We start from the raw sequence: 20,737 nt of genomic DNA, 5'->3' as shown, positions 1-20,737 counted from the left end.
TTCCCTGTGTGGGATTTCTCTGTGCATAGCCTGGAAGAAGGGCAGCAGCTCACCCTGTGATGGTGAGGGAGGAGAGGATGGGAGAATGGAGGGAGAGGGCGGTTAGAAGAAGAATCTATTTGTAATTACTGAAATAAACACAAGTTGGAGAGAAATGCAAATGCCTCATGTTGTGAATTGCTTGACAGAAGAAGTGACAGCTTTTTATTAGGGTGATAACAGCAAGGAGTTTTAAAATAGAATAATCGGTGCAACAAAAGCAATTTTCATTCTGAATTTTCATTTTAAATGGATGATCTCGTTTTAATCAAGCGAGTCATCACAAAATGCTTTTAATTGCCGAAAGTCAAGAGCTATATTGCAATTTTGATGTCTACTTTCAGGCTGATGATTTGATTTATATAAAATGGGGGGGGGGGGGGGGGTGGGGGGTGGATTTGTATTGTTGCCCCATTCCTGTTTCCTGTCATTTCCCCCTCAAGTGAACACAAGATCTGAATTCACCATTCAAAAATCTAAAAGGCTTTTTGGAAAGTGCACTCACCTTGCCAACAAATCCAGAATAGGCTTGAAGCAGAAGATGTTTGTTAAAATCTGGTTTTGTTTATTTTCTTCCCCTATCTCCTTCTGTGTTATTTGAAGCAGCTGAGCTGCTAACACGAAGTTTGACTTTTTGTGCTTTTAAAGGCATTCTGGGATGGTGCCGTGAGCTGGGAGATTGGACCACTTCCCACAGCTTCAGAGGAAGATCCGCATCGACCATCCACCACCATTCCAGTGAAAAGGCTAATTTCAGGCTTCATTCCAAGCACAAATCCTACCTCTTTAGAAGAAAAGTGGCTGAGGCTTTGTGATTACAGCCAAGACTACACAGCCAGGTCCTTGCTGGCTCAGGCAGGGACTTCTCAATATCTCCTCAGGAGAGAGTCTAGAGAGTCCTCTATACCATGCAAAATGGGTGCAAATCAGGAAGGAAAGGGAAGGGAAGAAGCTGACCCTTTTTTCCCCCTAGAGCATCCTGCTAAGGCACTTCTTCATGCAAATGTGGAAGGTTTAAGATGGTTCATTTGAAGGAGCATGGCTGCAAAAAGTGGAAGTAATCCTGGCCAGCCCTGGTGGATGTCCCTGAACTGGCCATGCCCAGTGGGCTCCCTCAGTGCCTGGGTGATGCAGAATCACAGGCTGGGTTGGGCTGGGAAGGACCTTCAGGGCCATCTGGTTCCAACCTCCTGCCATGGGCAGGAACAACTTCCACCAGACCAGGCTGCCCAAAGCCCCGGCCAACCCGGCCTTGCTGTTCTTGGGGAGCTCAGCTGAGGTGTCCTGGACCTCTGGAGAAATCCCTCGCTCTGTTTAAACTTGACCTGGTCTGCAGCAACATGCAACAGTGGAAATGGCTCCAGACCCATGAGCCAGAGGATGATCAGCATCATGGCCAGCACATCCTCCCCAGCTTCAGGATTCAGCCAGGGCACGTAATCACCATGGAGTTGTTTTTCAGTGCACAGTGAGATGGGAACCCAGCAGCTTTCAGCTGGTGGGGGCTTGTCTGCAAGTGAGCACTCAGCAAGAACAAAGAGTGCTTTGGCTAAATTCATGTTTTGAAACCTTCCCCTGTCAATTCCTACCCTAAAGTCAGAGGGACATGGTGTTGGCTCCTGTAGAAGGAACTGTTCACTCACCCCAAGATTCCACCAGACATGACCTCCTCAGCTCAGAGGATGGCTTGAACTTCATGAGCAGCCAAGGGTCAGGAGAACATACCCAGCTTCCCCACCAGCTTTCCAAATCTCCCCTTCAAGTCCTTTCAAACTCCAAATATACTACCCTGAAATAAGGAAAGCTACTCAGAACATCTTTTTCTCTTTTTTTTTTTTAACAAGAAGAAATACCTGTTAGACTTGGAGGCCCTGGCTTTGGAAAGTGAGTGCAACAAGTCTGCCTCATCCTTTGGCTTTGTGTGTCTTTTCCTCCTGCGTTGCACACGTTGCTCCTTTCGTGCTGCTGTTCAGACCCAGCACGGTGAGAGGGGACAAAAGCCATTTGCAAATACATTCTCAGAAGAAAATCTGCTTTTCCCCCCACCCATTTAAAAAGCAACTCCTGTTGCTGCACATTGTGTGTGTGCAGGGATTAAAATTGCTTGAAAGCCCAAAGCAGAAACGAGACATCGCATTCCAAAATTCTCCATGAAGGCGTGAACGAAGACACAACACGGAGCCAGTGCTGACATGCACAAAACAGCTCATTATATGGGAGAAAAACCAGCACCTTTCACCTCCGACAAGCTGGAAAAGAGAAAATCCCTGCCAGATAACCTAAGCAAGAGCCTCGCAGGAGAGGTGTGAGCGTGCTGGAGGGCTGAGAGCTAATTGGGAGAGCCTCCACCGTCCCTGAGCAGCAGCAGCAGAGAAAACACATCCTTCTGCCATTAAATAAATAAAATATGCCAGCATTAAGCTCCTTCCCTGTCCTCCCTAATTTCTGTGTCCCAAACTGAGCTGAGATTGTGCCCTCATTTCACATCTCGCTGCATGGCTGAGCAGACCATGCTTTTAGCAGAATTGTCAGGCTTGTACCCAACCCATCGGAAATTTGGGTCAAGGGCTTTGTTCAGTTTTGTTTGAAGCCGTATCTGTGATTCTTGGAGGGGATGAACTTCAAAACTGTTTTACCCAGTCCTGCTCAGGATCCACCAGCCCTAACGGGGCATGTCGTCAAGGGCTTCCTTGGCCATCTCCAAAATTAAAATTACTCATGTTTTTAAATAGATCCCCGCTATATCTGAATGGCTGGTTTGTTTTCCAGGGAGGAATAGCCAAGAAGGGATCCCCTTCCCCTCATCCTGGCCACCACATACATCTTTTGACTGAGAGCTAAGGCAACACTGACGTCTTTATTTGCTTTTTAAAGAATTTAATAGAGATCCTAAAATATTCTAACAACACAAGGATCCAGCATGGAAATTAGCTGGGCCTTCAGAGGCCAGCTTTCTCCCTTCATTAACATCTATAACAACCATGGTGCTTAACTGAGCCACTTTGGAAGCTCCCTTTGGAAAGCTCAGAGCAGCAAGAGAACACTGAGCTGGTCATCACAATGAGGCTTGGAGTAATCTGCTCTAGTGGAAGGTGTCCCTGCCATGGCAGTGGCTTGGACCAAGATGATCTTTAAAGTCCCTTCCAACCCAAAACATTCCATGGTTCTATGATTAGACCTGTTGTGCCTCCTCAGGTATGTGCTCATACCCAGAATCTGCTGGCTCAGATCTGCAGGAGAGCGGTGGAAGATGGGGAAAACTTCCCAGTTTGGGTGAAGCAGAAAGACAGGAGAGATGTGAGGGAAATGGATCCTTTGCAAATCCCTTTGAACCCTTTCCACCATGAGAACCAGATCTGCTCGTTGTGGGGATGAGCTCTGGGGAAAAGCAGGGTGGGAGGTGAGTGCTGCACCCCTGCCTGTGCCTCAGCCTCGGTGTCTTTGTCACCTAGAGCTGCTCCAGCTCTGTGACTCACCACATTCCCCGTTTCATGCCCGGAATTTAAAAGATCTGTGTATTTATCTGCTGCTCTGTTCAAATTACTGACTGGGCTGTGCTTGCTGTGGTCTCTCGGGGAGGACACACGATGATACACAGCTTTTTGATCGAAGCAATCTCTCTGTTGAGATGCTTTTTTTTCTTTGCTCAAGAAAAAAAAATTAAAAAACGAAAGCTACTTTTTTCCCTTTTTTCCATCTCTTTTCCCCACTTTCTTATTTTTGCCAAGGAGCATCAACTTGAGGTGAAATTTTTCCAGTGCTGACAAAAGCTTTGATATTGTAATGCCAAACCCATCAAGCCAAAGCTTTTAACTCTGGATTGTTCTTTTTTTAAAATATTGGATTTGTGACGTTTGTTCTCCTTCCTCTTGCCCACAATTGATCCGCCTGTCCTATTTATCTCCTCCATCTCACTGGGCCATGGCCTTGAGCCCACTGGAGACTTTGCATTGATTGCCTGGGATTTTGGATGAAGCCAGCCAGTTATTTTCCCTTCCCCTCTTCACCTCTGTTACCTGTTGTTTATCCTCTAACCAGGCCTGGGCGAGGTTATTTTCTGCATCCAAAAGACCAGATAAAAGCACATTACGGTTTGGTTAAACAAAAATGTGAACATGCCAAAGTTCTTTCATGAGTCAAAATTCTTCCTCAGCATTTCAAACCCCAATATTTCCCATGTGAAGACATGAAAAGTTTAATCTAGAACTTAATTACATCCATTTGTGAAGTGGCTTCAGAAGAGCATGGAGAACAAATCATTTTGGTTTTCTCCAACTCACCAAAAAGACACATCTCAGGTCTGTTTTAAATGATGTTTTCCTGCACACTTGTGCAACCTACACATTGGTTAGGGAATGTCAGCATCTATTTCTTGGTCTGACTCTGATCTGTAGGCTCAGCCTGTCCCTCCAGATCTGCCACCACCATCCCTCTCCCCAAGCATTACTCTGAAGCCCTCCCAGCACTGACTCTTTGGTGTTTCTAAATTAACTACTTATTTTCACTACTTTTCCCTTCAGTCAACAGAGAGAAACTATCTTCTCCAGAAAACAATTGCAAACACTGCAGCTAAACTTGCTGTGACAGATAAAACCAGGCTTTGTTTGGAGAAAGAAAGGAAAATGCTGCTGAGAAGGTGGTCACTGCAGCCCCAGACTCAAAGCAAATCCGATAAACCAGGCAGGATGGCAGCTCTGTAACTTCAAATGGGAGGCTGGCAACAGCATCATGGATGTGAAGAGTTAGTGTAGAGGATTAAACTTTAATGAGGGCTTTTAGCATTGGAGGGATTGAAAACACAATGAGAAAGAACAGAAAAAGGTCTCCGGGCCCTCTCTCGCACTCACACACACACACACAGCGTCTCTCATTGGCCGTTTGCACCCATCAGCTCTTGAGGGTCATTTTGAGAAGAATAATTACATGCTGGAAATGTTGTTTTCCAGCCATGAGTCCCGGAACGTGCTGCCACGGGGCAGATTTCCTCTTTCAGAGCATTTCGCCCTCTCCCACTGGGACTAGATCGTGCAGCCAGAGACATTTGAGGGCTGTAAGTCACAAGGTTTTGTCCTCCAACTCTTCTCCAGGATTTCAGAAAAACCCCAATCCCCCAGATCTAATTCTATTATTTAAAATGGGGAGAAATAGCAATGAAGTTTCCCCAAACCAGTAATTATGGATTACACAGGCTGTAGGGAGGAACAGCTCCAAACTCCAGATCTGGTCCTTACAAAATGCTGCAAAACCATCCCCTGAAAATCCTTTGAAGCCAGGAAGGAAAGTGCTCACAATGCTGACTGAGAAACCTGTGATATAAGTGTCCCTTAGCTCGTTTCTGCCTACTTGAAGACTTAATTAGTATTAAAAGCCCCAGGAAGTCTGAAGATTATTTATGGAGAACGTAGCAGTAGATATGACCTAAGGAAAAAAGGAGGTAAGGCTGAACCACAGAGCCTGTCCAGGGGACTAAATCTACATTTTTACTGCTTCATTCCCTAATTTAGGTGCAAATTTGGGGGTTTTTTTCCCCACTTTCCTGCCCAAAATGTCAAGGTATTGCAAAGCTTTTCAAGCCTGGAATTGGGACAAAGAAAAAAAGGTCAAAGCCCTCAAACAGTTTGGAGAAATATTGGCCAAGATGTTTCATTTTTACTCTGACAGGTTTTTTTATTAACTTGCACAATCATTTAAAGCAAAAATTGATCTGCTAAAAGACACCAAGAAGCCCTTAGATCTGTGCAGGGATAGACTTACACGGGTTGGTCTCCCCAGCTCTAAGGGGCCTTTGCTAGCATTAATTAACTCAGAATTTCTTAGTAATTTACAAAGAATAATAATTAATTCTTAGTAATTAATACTAACATTTTTCTTCCTAATTAATATAACTATTTAACTAAGATTTTTCTTCATAATTAAAGTCACTGAAGCCCAACCCTTTCCAGATAAGAAGATTGGGGGGGGCGCCTTTCTGTTAATTTACATAAAATAGGAGTTGAAGACATGGATGATTATTTACAGAATCAAGAAAATAAATAAAAATATTCCTCTCTGGTCCCTGCTTGTCTGGAATGTGCCAGTTCCCATCTCCAAAGCTACCAGAGGCTCAGTGCATCCTCAATAATTGAGGTGGTCCATCATCCCTGTGGGCAGGATGAGGCCCTGGCTGAGCCATCCCTTGCTCACCCCTTTGCAGACAATGCAATGGATTTTGCCTTTAGTGGTCCCTTCTAAAGCACACCTCTGCGGTTTGCATCATCATTTTTGTTTGACCTTTAAAGAAAAGCTCTAATCGACAACCAATTTCTGTCTCATTTTGTGACAGCTTGTTTTGTTCTGTCAGTCACAGGTAAGTTCCTAAGGAGAAAGGTGGACAGCCTCCTCCACCAGAGCCGTGACAAAGGAGAGCCTGTAATGACACCAGGAATTCCTCTAATCGCCCTTTCCAGCTGCTGAAAATGCCACACAGGGTTTCCTTGAGAGGAAACTTCTCTGCAGATCCATAGGCAATACCCCATAGGAAGGAAGGGGAAAGCCCACAGTGAGCTGGTGCTTCGGTGTGGTGATTCCCTGACACGTTCTCAGTGGCTGAGTCCCCCAGACCACAGCTGGGATGGACCCTGGGGATGGGAGGGATCCAACAGGAGAGGGTTGAATGCCATAGAATCACCCCTAAGTTCATCTGGCCTAACCATGAACCATGTGTGGTTGATGTGGAGCCTCTGGCCTAAGAGAAATGGTACAAAATGTGAAAAAAGAGGAAAAACGTGCATAAATACATGTGGGAGAGCACAGAGCTTTGAGGAATCATGTTGGGATGCTTTGAAAGGTGGAGAGAGGCATTTGGTCACTATTTGACCAGTTTTGGTTACCATTTTGGCTTGCAGAGCCACAGTCCTGGTGTCACCACTGACTGCCAGGGGAATGCTGGAGGGCCACCCTGGTGCTGGTGTCGTCACTGACTGCCGGGGGGATGCAGCTGGGCTGCCCAGGGCTCAGCCAGCAAACTGCTTTGCTTATGAAATTGGACAGGCAGCTGAAGGCATGAGTTCTGCTTCGCCCCAAACTCAGGCAACCAGCAGCAAAGGCATCTGTCATTCTTCCCCCCTCCAAAACCAGGAAGCTTAAACAGTGTGCATCATTTATGCACCTCAAGAAGCAGAGAATCAGAATTGAAAACAGACTGGTGCCTCTGTCTGCATGTGTCTGCATGAAATATTCAGCACAAACCCCAAGTCCTGCTGTGTGTCAGGGCTCGGGAACGCTGCGCTGCCACGCTCCGCAATCAGAAACCATGGCAGCTCACAGGAAAAGTAACAGCTGCACCACACAACAGACACCATTTCAGGTCAACTGCCAGGATGAAGAGGTGTTTTGAAGCCTCTTCAATATCTAAACCGAGAATGAGACACATCGAGACCCAGTTGCTAATGGTTTCTTGCCTTGCGCTGCCACAGTAACACCAGGAAATTGGATGGCTCGCTGGGATCACTGCAGAGAGTCAGGAAGGGTGAGAAGAGGAGCACTCTGTGTTGTAATTGCTGGATGTCCAAGTCTACTCTGCCTGGGATTGCAGCCAGGCATGAACAAGGAGGAAGATGTAGCAACTTCTGAGCAATCCAGGCAGCAAATGAGCCCTACCTGGCTGGACCAGATCCTGCTTTGGGAGCTACTTGTGAAGTCCTGTCTCTCTGGATAATGGTGAGCAAGTTCTAGTCTCTCAAACACAGAGATGACAAGCCAAACCTTCCCCAGCTGCTTAAGAAAGCTTTGAGGCTTCCCTCTGTGCCTCACCAGGGATCTGCTCCTGGTACAAAGCCGTCACCGGCAGCTTTGCAAAATCTCCTGTGACACAACGGGTCGGGATGTCCCCACTTGGCAGTGCAGAGCATAGGCCCCTTCTGAGGATGGCAGTGATGGATGAAACGCCAAGCATCCCCCAACATTTTTCCATCATTGAGAGGCTGATTTAGCTGCTAACTCACCCTAGGAAAAAACTGACTAATGCCTTCTGATTTCTGGTAGCAGACGGATGCTAAAACAGACAGAAAAATCACTGACACACAGGGCTCCTGTTGAATTCCAACGACCCAAATAGAGACCAAACATCTGCCCTCCAGCACTGGCATGGCCTCCGGTATTTACAGATCACAAAACAGCTGGGAGAAGAGAGCAGGTGAAACATCCTGAGCACAAACTGTCCCAGTGCAAACCGTCCCTGCTGGCACATGCAGCCACTGCTACAACCGTGGTTGAAGTCGCTGCATTTGAAACATCAGTTGTCAAGCATCCCCTGCCTGTGAGCTGTTTTCACACCACCAGCGCTTCCAGTCAGAGATAAACAAAGGACAGATCTCCTCTGGAATGAGGGAAGGGAGGCAGTTTCCCAAGGGCAACTGCAATCAACTTTATGGTTGAAATTTGTGGCTCTCTTCTTTTAATCCCCTTCTCATTAGTTCTATATCCCCTCCCTGGGGCTCTGGGTGGTTTGCATTGCCCTTGTCTCCTCTCTGTGTTTGGAGTCCTTCAGAGCATACAGGAGCACTAAAAATAAAATCACCTGTCAGGTTCCCTAGTTATTACAAACAAAATGTCCTTTATGAAAATGCAACAAGTAAAACCTTCATATTGTGTGTGCTTATTCACATAAAATATTTAGAAAGCTCCTAATGTTTTTATGGCTGTAATTAATCTTGTGTCATGTTGGGGAAGAACAGCACATAAAAAATTTCTTTGGCATCAGGAGGAAGCTTGGGCTTCCCAAGGCAAACCTGTGTGTCCACGCTTCCAAGGATCGAGGGGATTCATGCAGGGGGTCTAGGGGATCCCTGCTCTGCCAGGAGAGCCTGATAGGATGGAGGAGGCCTGAGCTGTGAACCCTTATGTTGCCTTATGTTGTGACACAGATGCTCACACCAGCTCTGGCAGCTTCGTAGCCGTGTGAAGGAAGGGGCAACACCGTGATTTACCCCAGCTCTGTTCCCTGGGGCTGAGCAGCACCACCCACACTGTCAGTACAGCTTGGCCAGGACTGGGGCTCCCTGTGTGCCTTCTTCTGGGGAAGGCTGGTCTCACAAGATAAGCGTTCCTTTTATTGTCTAAAATTGTGGAGATTTTAAGAAAAACCTCTCTGCATGTTCACTGCAATCGTCTGGAGGACTCTGGCTAGCACAGGAGCCTGAATACATATAAACTGTCACCAGTCAGAGACTCCTGGCCCAGCTTGCCTTGCCAATAAACTCTTTGATGGGAATATTCCCAGAAATATGATGCTTTAAAAATCCGGTCCAGCCCTTGCTATCTATAGCTTCTCAAAGACAAAATTTTGGCCAAGATGCAAGAGAGAACAGCTTCCAGCAGCTCCCTGTGCCACGGATGGAGAATAACCATCCATGGGGGAAGAACCAGGTGGCTGCTGGCCGAGGCACTGATGCCGTGGGAGGACAGATCAGCCCTGTCCGAAATAGGTGCAGATCCAACATTTTTGGTAACTCAGATTGTTTCATCATAAAAGCGTGGGAGAAGCTGTCTCACTGCACCAGGGCGTAAAGGAGTTCACAACTAACACCTGAGATGAGAGATGGGTTGGCTTCAGTGGAGTAAAGCATTTAACCACAGTAACAAAGAAAGATGGATTTGACACTTTAATCTTGATCCTTACACTTCTAAATTGCCCGTCAGAGGAGGAAGATAATGTATGAAGTACAGGGCTGCTCCTGGGGACACACCAGCACATGAAATAGCAGCATCCTGATGGAACCAAGTGCCACAGACCCCATACAGCTCAGGGATTTGGTTCACCCAAAGGAGACAATGGGCTGATGGAAGACCTGGCCCAGGGACTGAGCTGAGCACTGGTAACTGGTCATCTTGGTTTTCATCCTTGGAGGGAACCTGCTGTCCCTCCAGGCTGGGAATTAAAATCCAACAAGATCCATCCCTAGTGCTCCCCAAACCCACTGGGCTGTTGGGGAACTGTGGAAGGAGAGGGTGGTCCTGTTACTGGTAGGATGGTGAGACGTCCTGCCAGGCTCTTCTCCAGGGGGTTGTAGGTACCCCATGCAGCATGTGGATTTATAGCCCTGTTTGTTGTTCGAAGCCACTTGGGCTTTAACCCTTCCTCTGCACGGAGCAAGAAGGGTTCAGGTAGCAGCACCATGTCCTGGATGCAAAGCTGTTACACATCCAGAGGTGCAGATGGACAGCAAGGAAAGCAGAAAGGGTAGAGTAAGAGGAGGTGATGGCCCAGCACAGAGCAGGGTAGGCAGTGGGGTTCAGCTGAACCCCAAATCCACCAGTTCCCTGTTGCAGCCACCTCCTCAACTTCTGTGCGTTTCTGCACAAGCTTTTTTAAAATTTTTTTTAGTTGACTTGCAAAGTAGCCGACCTGCCAAAGCTGCCCATTTTGCCTGCAGATGCTCTGCATTGGCGGCCTCTAAACCCCTTTAAAAAGCCCCAGCTCAATCACAGCTCTGTCAGGCGATGCTCTATTTAACAGGAGCTGCCCGTCTCACACAGCAGCAGCAGCCCAGGAATCTCCTCCTGAGTCCATTTTCTCAGTGAGTGGCAGCAATAAATAAAATCCAGCCAGTTGGTCCTTGAAACGCTACCATGGCTTGATTACTTTTGCCCGGGACTTTGCCAACTGTGCTGCAACGTCCTGCAGATGCTGCCTCCCCCTGCCTGCCACCTCCCCGGGCTGGAAGAGGGAAGAGGCAGCGGTGGGATCACACACAGAATGGGATCCAAGTGCAGGTGCAGGGCAGCAAAGGGGCCTGGAGGAGGCACTTCCAGAAGGACATGCCCCTGTCAAAGCCTCTTGCCCCAGAGCCATGCAGCAAGAGCAAGGTCCTGCCCAGGAAAGCTCCTGGGTTGTTTCTCACAGGAGCAGGGAATGCTGCCCCTGCCTTGGCCAGGCTCCAGGGTAGTTAATTGCATTCCGCCTGCCCAACATTAATTAATCTGGTGTCATGCAGAGACCGCTGCGCTGGGTGCATCCGGGAAAAAAAAGAAAAATCCACCACCTCCCACACCCAATAAATAAAAGAGGGGGAGGGAGCTGGGCTGGCAGTTTGCTCTGAGGCTCGGCAGGGACACGGGGTCCCAGTCCCAGCGGGAAGCCTCTTGTCAGGATTCAGACATCTCTTGCAGTGCTGGACCTGGCTCCATTAGCTCTGACACCGAGTTGCTTTCACCTACGAGTGAACGCAGCCAAGTCACACACAGAGGTCACCTCCAGTTTACTCCCTGTATCCGTTCCCAGGGCAGAGGATGCTGGTGTTCGCCAGGAAAGTGTTTCAAAGATCATCTGGTGGATTGGGAGGGTTGAGCACTGAGCGGCCACCTTGGCAGTGCCAGACTGGTCTCACAAGAAAATCCATGGGGTTCAGTGGGGCTGCAGGATTTGTACAAATCTGGGGATGCTCTGGGCTTCCTGAGCTGCCAAAGGAAACTCATCCCATCCAGGCAGCAAAGCCATGAGTGATGAGACATGCCCAGGGAGCAGACCCTGAGCACACACCTCCCCTGCAAGGGTGTTTTTGGGAGGCAGAGCCGTGGCAGGAGATTCCCTGCTCACACAAAGAGCAGATGCCAGTTATTTCAAAGCCTACTGTTACCTCATTAAAGCAGCTGTCTGCTGTCCCCCGAAGACAGACAAATTAGGAGTCAACTCAACCAAGAACACAACAAACAGAAAAAATGCGTGACCGTATGAAACCCTAACGAGGCCACTCCCACCGCCCTGGCCCGGGAGCACACAGCATCTTCCCAGTGCTGAAAGTGCATCTTGTTCAGGCCCAGTTAATAGTCACAGGTGATTATTTCCCACCTCCTGTGAGTGACAACAGATGTTTTGGAGTGATTTGTAATCTAACAGAGACATTAACCTTTTAAAGCGTCTCCCGGTGTCCCCGGGGCTGTCCAGGGACACACTATTGTGCCGGGGAACAAAGAGCCCTGGATATTACTCAGGAGTGAACAGCAGGGATGAGCTTTACATAAAAGAGATCAATAAAAATATATCAACAGCCCACACAGGGCTTTGGGAAGAGGTGGAGGAGAGAGGCCTGGGAGGAGATGCAGCATGACTGGTCAGGTCACAGCGTCACAGCAGTTATCGAGGAGCAGATGAAAAGATACTGATTGGGCTTTTAATCTCTGCTCCATACACAGCTCCCCTGAGCCAAACACGCTCTTGGTTTTGCTCCTGATGGGCAGGGGTTGCTGCCCTGCTCCCGCTGGGCTTCTCCAGCTCCATCTCTTTCCCACGGCACGGCTGGGGGACTCAACAGTGCCACAACAGCTTTGGCAGCCGGTGTCCTGCAGCCTCATCCCACACAGCTCTCCTCCCAGAACTCGGGATCAGAACTCTACTGCTCACATGTGCAACAGGTTTGGCAGGTCTCATGAGTGCTGGTATCCCACAAACCCAGTATGATGGGCTTCACAACAAGGAGTGAGAGAGCAGAGGGGAAAACCCCTGAATTTCTACAGGGATTCTCCCGACACACAGGGATCGACACTCTCTGTATCGATGAGGCAGCACTGAGCGCAGGGAGCCTGGGGAAAGGCTGTTCTATTTCTGGCCAAGATTTTCCCATCAGGGAAGCATGTAGCACCAAATGCAACACAGCTAGCCTGGAAAGCAGATGGTCCGTGGAGGTGAGTCTCACTGAGTTGTACAGCAAGTCTGACACCCTGGGGAGAAATCCCACAGGTAGGCAAGATCCCCAAATCTGTCCTGACAAAACTTTTGACTGGAGGGACAAAACAACTTGTTCAACCCCAGATACACCCTGGAGCAAGCAGGATTAGGATGATGTCACCAGCCTTTGGAGCAGCAGTGGGCGGTGGGTACCTTTGCCCACACAAAACAGATGTATTTACTGAATGCACCCACGGATCATTAACAGTCTGTTGCTATCACAGCCTCCGGCCAGCTCTGAACCCTCTTTCACTACACAGAGCATTGAAAAAACACCTTGAAGAGGCTTGGAGCTGACCTCTCCTACACGCAGGAGAGGAGGATCTGGCCCTTTCCACTGGCAGCCAAGCTCCAACTACTGCTCACTCTCAGGGAGAGGATCTGGAGCAGGAGAATCTCTGCACGAGGCTCAGCCGGCTCTTTGCATCCACTGGGGTTATTATCTAAATCAGATTAGAGATGCAAAAAACAGAGCAGCAGGTACAGCAAACAGGAGCTGCCAGACTGGAGCGGGATGTGATAACGGCGGGGGCTCCATGTGGGGAGGAATGTTTCTTCCAATCTTTCTGTAAAGCATCCTCCTCCAGCCGCAGCTGGATGTTGTCACCCAAGGGACTCTCTTCTCTGTCAGCTCTCTTGCAGAGCAGGAGCAGGGCTTGGAAGCAGATTCCCAACCTTTCTGAGGGACCCACCATCACAACCTTCCCTGCTCCACAACCATGTCCTGTGGGAGCTCAGCAAATGCCACCCCACACCTCTCACCCCCAGGGCTCCGTGAGGGCATGGCACAAACTGTGAGCAAAACTGGTTCAGTCTCATCTCTTTGACTTAGAAGGGAAATGTTTATCTAAGCAGCAGGTTTCCTGCCGACGGGGTCTGCAATACAGGCTTTGCCTCACCAGGATCAAGCGAAAATCCAGGGATGGAGATGGGGCTGCTCTGATTTCTGCACTGGTGGCACAGGGCAGACCCAGCAGGAGCAGAGGGGGGAGCTGAGCTCCCCAGGCACATTTGGCGCTGGCTGCACCAAACCTCAGCAGCAAAACCAGGGTTGTTTTATTAGTGGGCTTTGCTGGGCAGAAAGTGGAATCTCACTTTTCCGGGGAGGGTGCAGAAAGTGACACCATGGGAAAGAGCCTTCTTGGAAATTTGATCCAAGAACAGCACAAATGTGGCATCTGCCTCTGGCCCGTAACTGTCAGAACAGCTCAAGGGAGAAAAGCTGCTTCCCAGAACTTCTCACCGTTGCATTTGTTTCCTTCTACACACCAAAGCTTTTTAAAAGCTTGTGTGACACAGGATTGTGTTAAAAGATCCATTTTGGGCTCAGCTTTTCACTGAGGGCTCTCCCTGCCTCCTGGTCATGAGGTGAAAAAAAGAGCCACCAAAACACAAAAGGGAACACCATCAAAACCAAAACATCTTCACCAAATCCCCCTCCTCGCTGGGGATTCACAGTAACCAGCAGGCATTGTCCCTGCTCACTGCAGGCATGGTTTCTGGATGTCCCTTCCAACCCAAATTCTTCTAGGATTTATGAAGACATGCAACTTGGCTGCAGCAAAACCCCACATCTGATAGTTTCCCCCTTGGTGGAAAGGTCCCGACCAGCCACAAAGAGGGGAACAACCATTCATGACACCTTTGCACGGCAGATACCACTTTCTTTCCCATTTGTAGAGTGCAGAAGCATACACCCCAATGTTCTTCCATAAACTCCCCCTCAGAGCAGCCCTTACCTAAACCAGGCTGCAAAACTCATCATTAACAAGCAGCTTGCACCCTCCTTGCTCTCACTACAAGGCTTATCACACCAACAATACCCCCAAAATCAGCACAGCCCTTCCAAGAACCTGATTTTGGTACAAGCTGTTACAATTCTTCTGAGTAACATTAATTTTATTCAAATACCTGGGAAACACGGGAGGTAACAGCTGAAGTCTCGGTTCCTGCCTGACCCTTAAGGCAGGAAAATATTCAGTTAATATCTTAGACATCCAACCAGACCATGTGCTGCTGGGGCTCCTATTCCTCTTTTTATATAATGAAAAATACAAAGCATAATTCAAAAGAAGAAATACATTTTAAAATATGGCATGAAAGAGCTTCTTTACTGACAGATCCTTGGTGTACTTTGATTTGCTTTTCCTTACAAGCTCTCTCTCAGCTATTATTTTCTTTCCCAATGGTGTCATTCTAATTTTCAAACTCAAGCAAAGAAACTGCTCATTCCTTACCTCTGGTCAGCAGCCACCTCAGGGGGGTTTCTTCAGCTTCTCAACAAACACCAGCTCAGCCAGAGCCTGCAAACTTCTCTTGGTCCAGTGAAGTTGTGGCCAGATATTGTCAGTCAGCATCAACAGCTCAGGTGCACCAGAGCAAAGCAACTTGGCTTTGTTGGAGACCTTCCTCCCACCTCTCACCTGGTGTGTTGAAAGGTTTCCCAAGGTGTGAACTTGCAGAAGGGGGAAAATACAATAATTGTGGGTATTTCCCTCCAGAAGTGAAGTCTGGCTTGTGGCAATGGCTGAGGGGGGGCACAGCTGCCTCAGGATGGAGCTGCATGAGCTGCTCAGTGTCCTGACCACGTCCAGAACAGGCCATTCTTGTTTCTCTGATGCCCTCTCTCTCCAAGGGAAAGACATCAGCCTTTTGGGTCTTTTCTGAATCTTTTTCCCATTTTCTTTTTGCTTATCACCCTGAAAATTTTAAGAGCATGTGCCATTTCCAAGCCATCCTGTGGTGGGTCTCCCCATGGTGCACATCATGCTGACATGTGATGTGACTGGAGCCATAAAGTGCTTTTTTGTAGCTGTCACTGTGGATAAGAGCCTGCAGAAGAAGGATTTATATATATTTTCTGTCCTTTCTTACTCCACTACCCGCTCCAGGCTCCAGCTGCTCAAACCAGAGCTTTGAGTTCATTATACCCTGCTGAGCAAACGGACTAGTTTGAAAATCAAGCTCCAAGGGAGGTGTTTAAGGTCTCTGATGGCATTAAGAGAGGAAAGGGGGATAACTTGACCTCCCAGGAGAAAGAGAGGGTGACAGGGCAGCAGTCAGTGCTCCTTTGGGCACATTGGAGCGATGGAGAGTTGTCGAAGCCCACGAGGCTTTTCAGAGAATCACCCCAATGGGTGTTTGGCTTCTGGCTGAAGTTTTAAAGTCCACAGTGTCCACCCTGACACTGGGAATTGCTTTGCTCTCTCCTGCTTGGACAGACCCATCCCAGGGGCCCAGTGTGGGCTTTGGCACCCCTGTGGACATTGGGCTCCTGAGTGAGGACATCACACCACGGAAACTTTGGAGGACCAGGTATGAGATGTAAACATGCCAAGTCAGTTACATATTTATATTTATTCTCTGCTGCTGAGATCTAGTTACCTCTGATCAAATCCAGCCAAGATCCTAACTGGACCAATTCAGGATTCTGAAGGAAGCGAGCTCTGGTTAAAGGGGGTCTTTGAAATATCTTGCAAGCAAAAGATCTGAAGAGATGTAATCCAACCCAACCCAGCCTGTCAAAACCATCTCCTACTTGCACAGTTTTAATACAGTTCAAGGCCAGAAGGCTCTGTTATAATCTCCTAAAGCTGTGTTTCTGCATGGAGGGGGGGGGGGGGTGGAGAGAAAAGGTGGCTGGGGGTGCTCCATACTGGAAGAGCTCTGTGAGAGCAGGCAGGCACAAAAGACAAAGGCAGTGAGGGCGGTGATATGTGGGATTTAGAAATGGTGAAGAGATGGGGAGATCTGGCCAAGCCCTGACCTCTGCATTGGGTTCTACCACACCCTACCCCATTTTCCTCAACAGCTGGTCCCAGCTACCTGTACAAAGTGGGACCAAGCCACAGGCACAACCAGCACTGCAGCACCTCCAGCCCAGCCCATGCACGCACTCAGGGCTCCGCACCAGCAGCAAGGCATCCTTCAACTCCTTTCTCCTATAAATATAAAGGGTATTTACATCTTCTTCCACACAAGTTTTACTTCCTTTTTTCCCTGAAAAGGCTCAGTCTGAGGACGTCACTCGGTGTCCCACGCTGAGCCCAGAGCCTGCAGAGTGCTCAGTGCCAGGCTCAGGTTTGCTTTATGCCTGCTCTGACGAAGCTGCACAAAAACGAGCTTGGGAGACTTTTAATTTTCCAAGCTTTAGATGAAAAGGATTCATTTAAAGCCTTTAAAAAATTTAGCCCACTTCACAGCTCCTTCCAAAGATCGGTGTTGTGCTCTTTAAATAGGAGACATGTTTTAAAGCTACTGCCATCATTTATTAAATTAGCCTCAGACTTGCAAATGCAGCTCCCTCTTATTGAATCTTGTAATATTTATTTGCCAAGTTGTGATATTTGGAACTGCGCACGTTACACACATGGGGGAAAGAGGGAGGTGACAGGGAAGGCATGAGGGGATGGGGGAAGGAAACCACTTCTACTGTAAATTGTGTAAATACGTTTGCACATCCCAGGAGGGGTAGGGAAAAGGCATTGTAATTAAAATGACTGCCAGAGTATTTTAAACAAGGGAGAATAAATAGACTTTTCTCTGCATGGCACAGGCTCCTTTAACTTGGAAACTTCGTGACAGAAGATGATTAAAAATATCTTATGGCGTGTCTGAAATCTGCAAGCTTTGATGAGAAAAATGTTCTTGGGAATGAAAGGAGATCAAGTGAAGGAGGAACAGTCTCCTACACAGTGTTTTATAGGCCCAATTCATGACTGCAGATGTCACAGAAAATAATAACAAAAAAGCCTCTTTTTTTCTTCCTACCAGAAGAGAAGAAAATCACCGAGCAGGGCTCCTGTAGTGAGAAGATCCCTTTTCTCCAGCTCCCAGAGGAGCGGTGAGAGGATGCTCCAGGAAACCACGGCAATGGCTGAGGAGCTGCCGAGCTCTTGTCTTGGGGTGTCACCCTGACTCAGAGAGGGCACAGGGCTGGCCCCAGTACCCCAATCCCAGCCCTTGGCAGGCCGAGGGGCACAGGACAGACAGTGCCTGCCTCTTGCCTGCTGAACTAAAGCTCTTTTCTCTCTGCCAGGTCCAGCCCTGGGGAGCAGCTCTGCCCTTCCCACACCCCCAAGCTGGCCCTGGCAGGAGCAGCAGCATCTCCTTCAAGGGCTGCTTGAGGAGGGGCCGAGCTCTGGAAGTGAGGGTCTGCAGGTTCTCCCCACACCCAGGCAGCTCTTCCTCCAAGTCTGGGCTTTAGCAGAGCTGTAGGGTCTAAACCTGGCCCTGATGGAATCACAGAATGGTCTGGGTTGGTCTTAAAGCTCATGCAGTTCCAAACCCCTGCCATGGGCAGGGACACCTTCCAGTACCCCACGGTGCTCCAAGCTCCATCTGACATGGCCTTGGACAATTCCAGGGATGGGGCAGCCACAGCTGCTCTGGGCATCCTGTGTCAGGTCCTCCCCCACCTTACAGGGAAGAATTTCTTCCCAATACCCCATCTAACCCTGCCCTCTGCCAGTATGAAGCCATTTCCCCTTATCTCATCACTCCATGTCCTTGTATGAAGTTCCTCTTTAGATTTCACTTGCCTGTCCCCAAAATCCCCCACAGAACCCTCCCAATTCTCTGAGAGTGGGAGATCTCCCTTGTTCCCATGTGCCATGAATAGTTTCCCCTTAAGAAGTAGATCATAGGATCATTAAGGCTGGAAAAGACCTCCGAGACCACCGAGTCCAACTTTTGATGAAATAAAAAAGAGATAAAATAAATTTTAAAAAATTTTAAAAGTAAAAGAAAATAAAAAGAAGAAAGAAAGATATTGAGCCTCCCACTTGATCAGAAACCCTGCCCTGAGGTGGTAACACCATCACAGTGTCAGCGCTGGATGAAATTTCCTGTAACCGCAGCCTTGCTCAGAGGGGCTCTGGGATAACACCTCACTGATAGATTTCTTTGAAGACCTTAAAGCTGGGAGTGCCCGATTTGCACAATGAGATATTTCAGATCATTTTGATCAGGCTTTTTTTTTTCTTTTTTAATGATCCTAATTTTTCTACTGCTCAGAGCCCTGGACCTTGTAACCACGGAAACTCAGCTTCCCAGGAAGAGGGATACAGGAGCACTACCACCAACTAGAGAATCTAATCATCTTCCTTAACAGTGACAAGAAAACATTCATGATGATGCATTGCTGAAAGAGGATTTTATTAGTGTTCACTTCATAAAACACTCTCCCTCATATCAGTGTGTGCTGTGATTGGGGTGTCCCATGCAGGTCACAGTCCCCCTCTGAAAGGGTTGATGAGTCCATCAAGACATAGCAAACCTGGAAGAAGGACACGAAGGTTGTGTCAAGGCACATGGGAAAAAATGTCCTGACATGCTCCCACTGCTCAAGACAGGAATACAAGGTAGGAAAAAGGAAAAATCGGGGAAAAAATGCACCAGAGAAGGTTCTATTTGGCAAACACTTAATGCAAAGCTTATGCCTCAGTTTCCCCACTTGCATTAATTATCTGACAGACGGCAAAAAGCAGCTCTCTCTCGCTGGGAGGTACAAGCTGTTACAAACGTGTTCCAGAGGGCCCAGAGCTGTTCCAACAACAACCCCCTCACTGTGGGCTGCTGGCAGCTGAGGAATGACCATGGGCATCAGCTGGCCTTGCTGACTGCTGGCACAGCTGCCCATTGCTCCCCAGCTTCAAAGACCTCAGGATAAACCTCCCCCCTCGCCAGCACGGCTGTTAACCCCTGGTTTGCCCCAGCAAGGGGATGTGTTCCCTGTCCCCAGCATCCGCGCGCTCCCATGGTCTGTCAGGCAGAGCCGCTGCCTCGGTCACTGCTGCTCACTGGAGTGGGCAGTGTTCAGAGTATTGCAAATAGAGAGGTTCTGTCAAACCTCTGCCCATAGGAAATCGATTCCTGCCTCCCAGTTTAATTGTGATGAGAGGATAGTCTCACTCTCGAGGAAGAAGCGCCGTGTCTGGGTTGGGTCCCTGCCCTCTGCACACGCTGCCCTTCAGCCCAGCTCTTGGGCTGGCCAAGGGGAAGTGAAGCCACCCAGGGCAAAGAGGGGGCAGGAGAGAGAAGAGGAAGCATGCAGGGAGAGAGGGTGAGGCTGTGTGGCCAGAGGGATTGGGGCCCAGGTGTTGTCCTGCTGCCCATTCTGCCTGGCACATGCTGGCATCACTCTAATGGAAGACAGACTTGGCACAGGCACTGGCCAAGTTTTCTCACAGGCCAGTGGATGCTCTTCCTTATCCAATTCCTACACATGCTCCTCCTGGACCTGGGTCAGCTCTGCTAATGGCTCCAGAGCTGGAAAAGACGAGAGAACGCAAAGATAAGGGGCCAGAGAGCAGCAGGGAAGAAAGGCAGAGAATGCTCCCCAGCCAGCCAGAGCCTGGGAGAGGGGGGCTTTGGTGGGCTGCTGTGAGTGGCAGGACTGGGAAGGAGGAGGGAAGGAGGTGACTTCATCTCATACCAGAGAGCTGACAGCCAGCAGAGGATAAAAGCCTGGGAATCCCTCAGCTCCAGTGAGGAGACCTCTCAGCTGCCAAAAGCGGGGCAGGAGCTGGGGTTTAAATTCCAAGCTTGGCTCCTGCCCGTGCTCTTTCCCACGCCAGTGAGAAAAAAATCAAAAGAGTGACCCAAGTGACAGGTGGGATGCCTGGGAAGGAGCCGGCTCCTCCCTCCTTGCTGGCTGCCAGGAGGCTGCAGGACACTGGGGAGGAGGATGGAGGGAACATCTGTGGCCACCAAACCACCCCATCCCTCAGGCAGGGAAGAGACAGCGCCGGAGACACCTCTGCCTGCACCTCTGCCTGCTCCCTGGCTGCCCTCCCCAGCTTGTCAAAGAATGGTTTAGGTTGGAAAAGCCCTCTAAGATCATCAAGTCCAACCGTTTCCCAGCGCTGCCAGGCCACCACTAATCCATGTCCCCAAATGCCACATCCACATGACTTTTAAATCCCTCCAGGAATGGGGGCCTGCCCTGGGAAACCCTGGACAGCCTGTTGGGTGAAAAAATACTCCCAATATCCA

The sequence above is a fragment of the Corvus hawaiiensis genome, chromosome 28 (genome assembly GCF_020740725.1).
Source record: "Corvus hawaiiensis isolate bCorHaw1 chromosome 28, bCorHaw1.pri.cur, whole genome shotgun sequence".
Classification (NCBI taxonomy): Eukaryota; Metazoa; Chordata; class Aves; order Passeriformes; family Corvidae; genus Corvus; species Corvus hawaiiensis.
Note: the sequence above shows the minus strand (reverse complement) of the source record.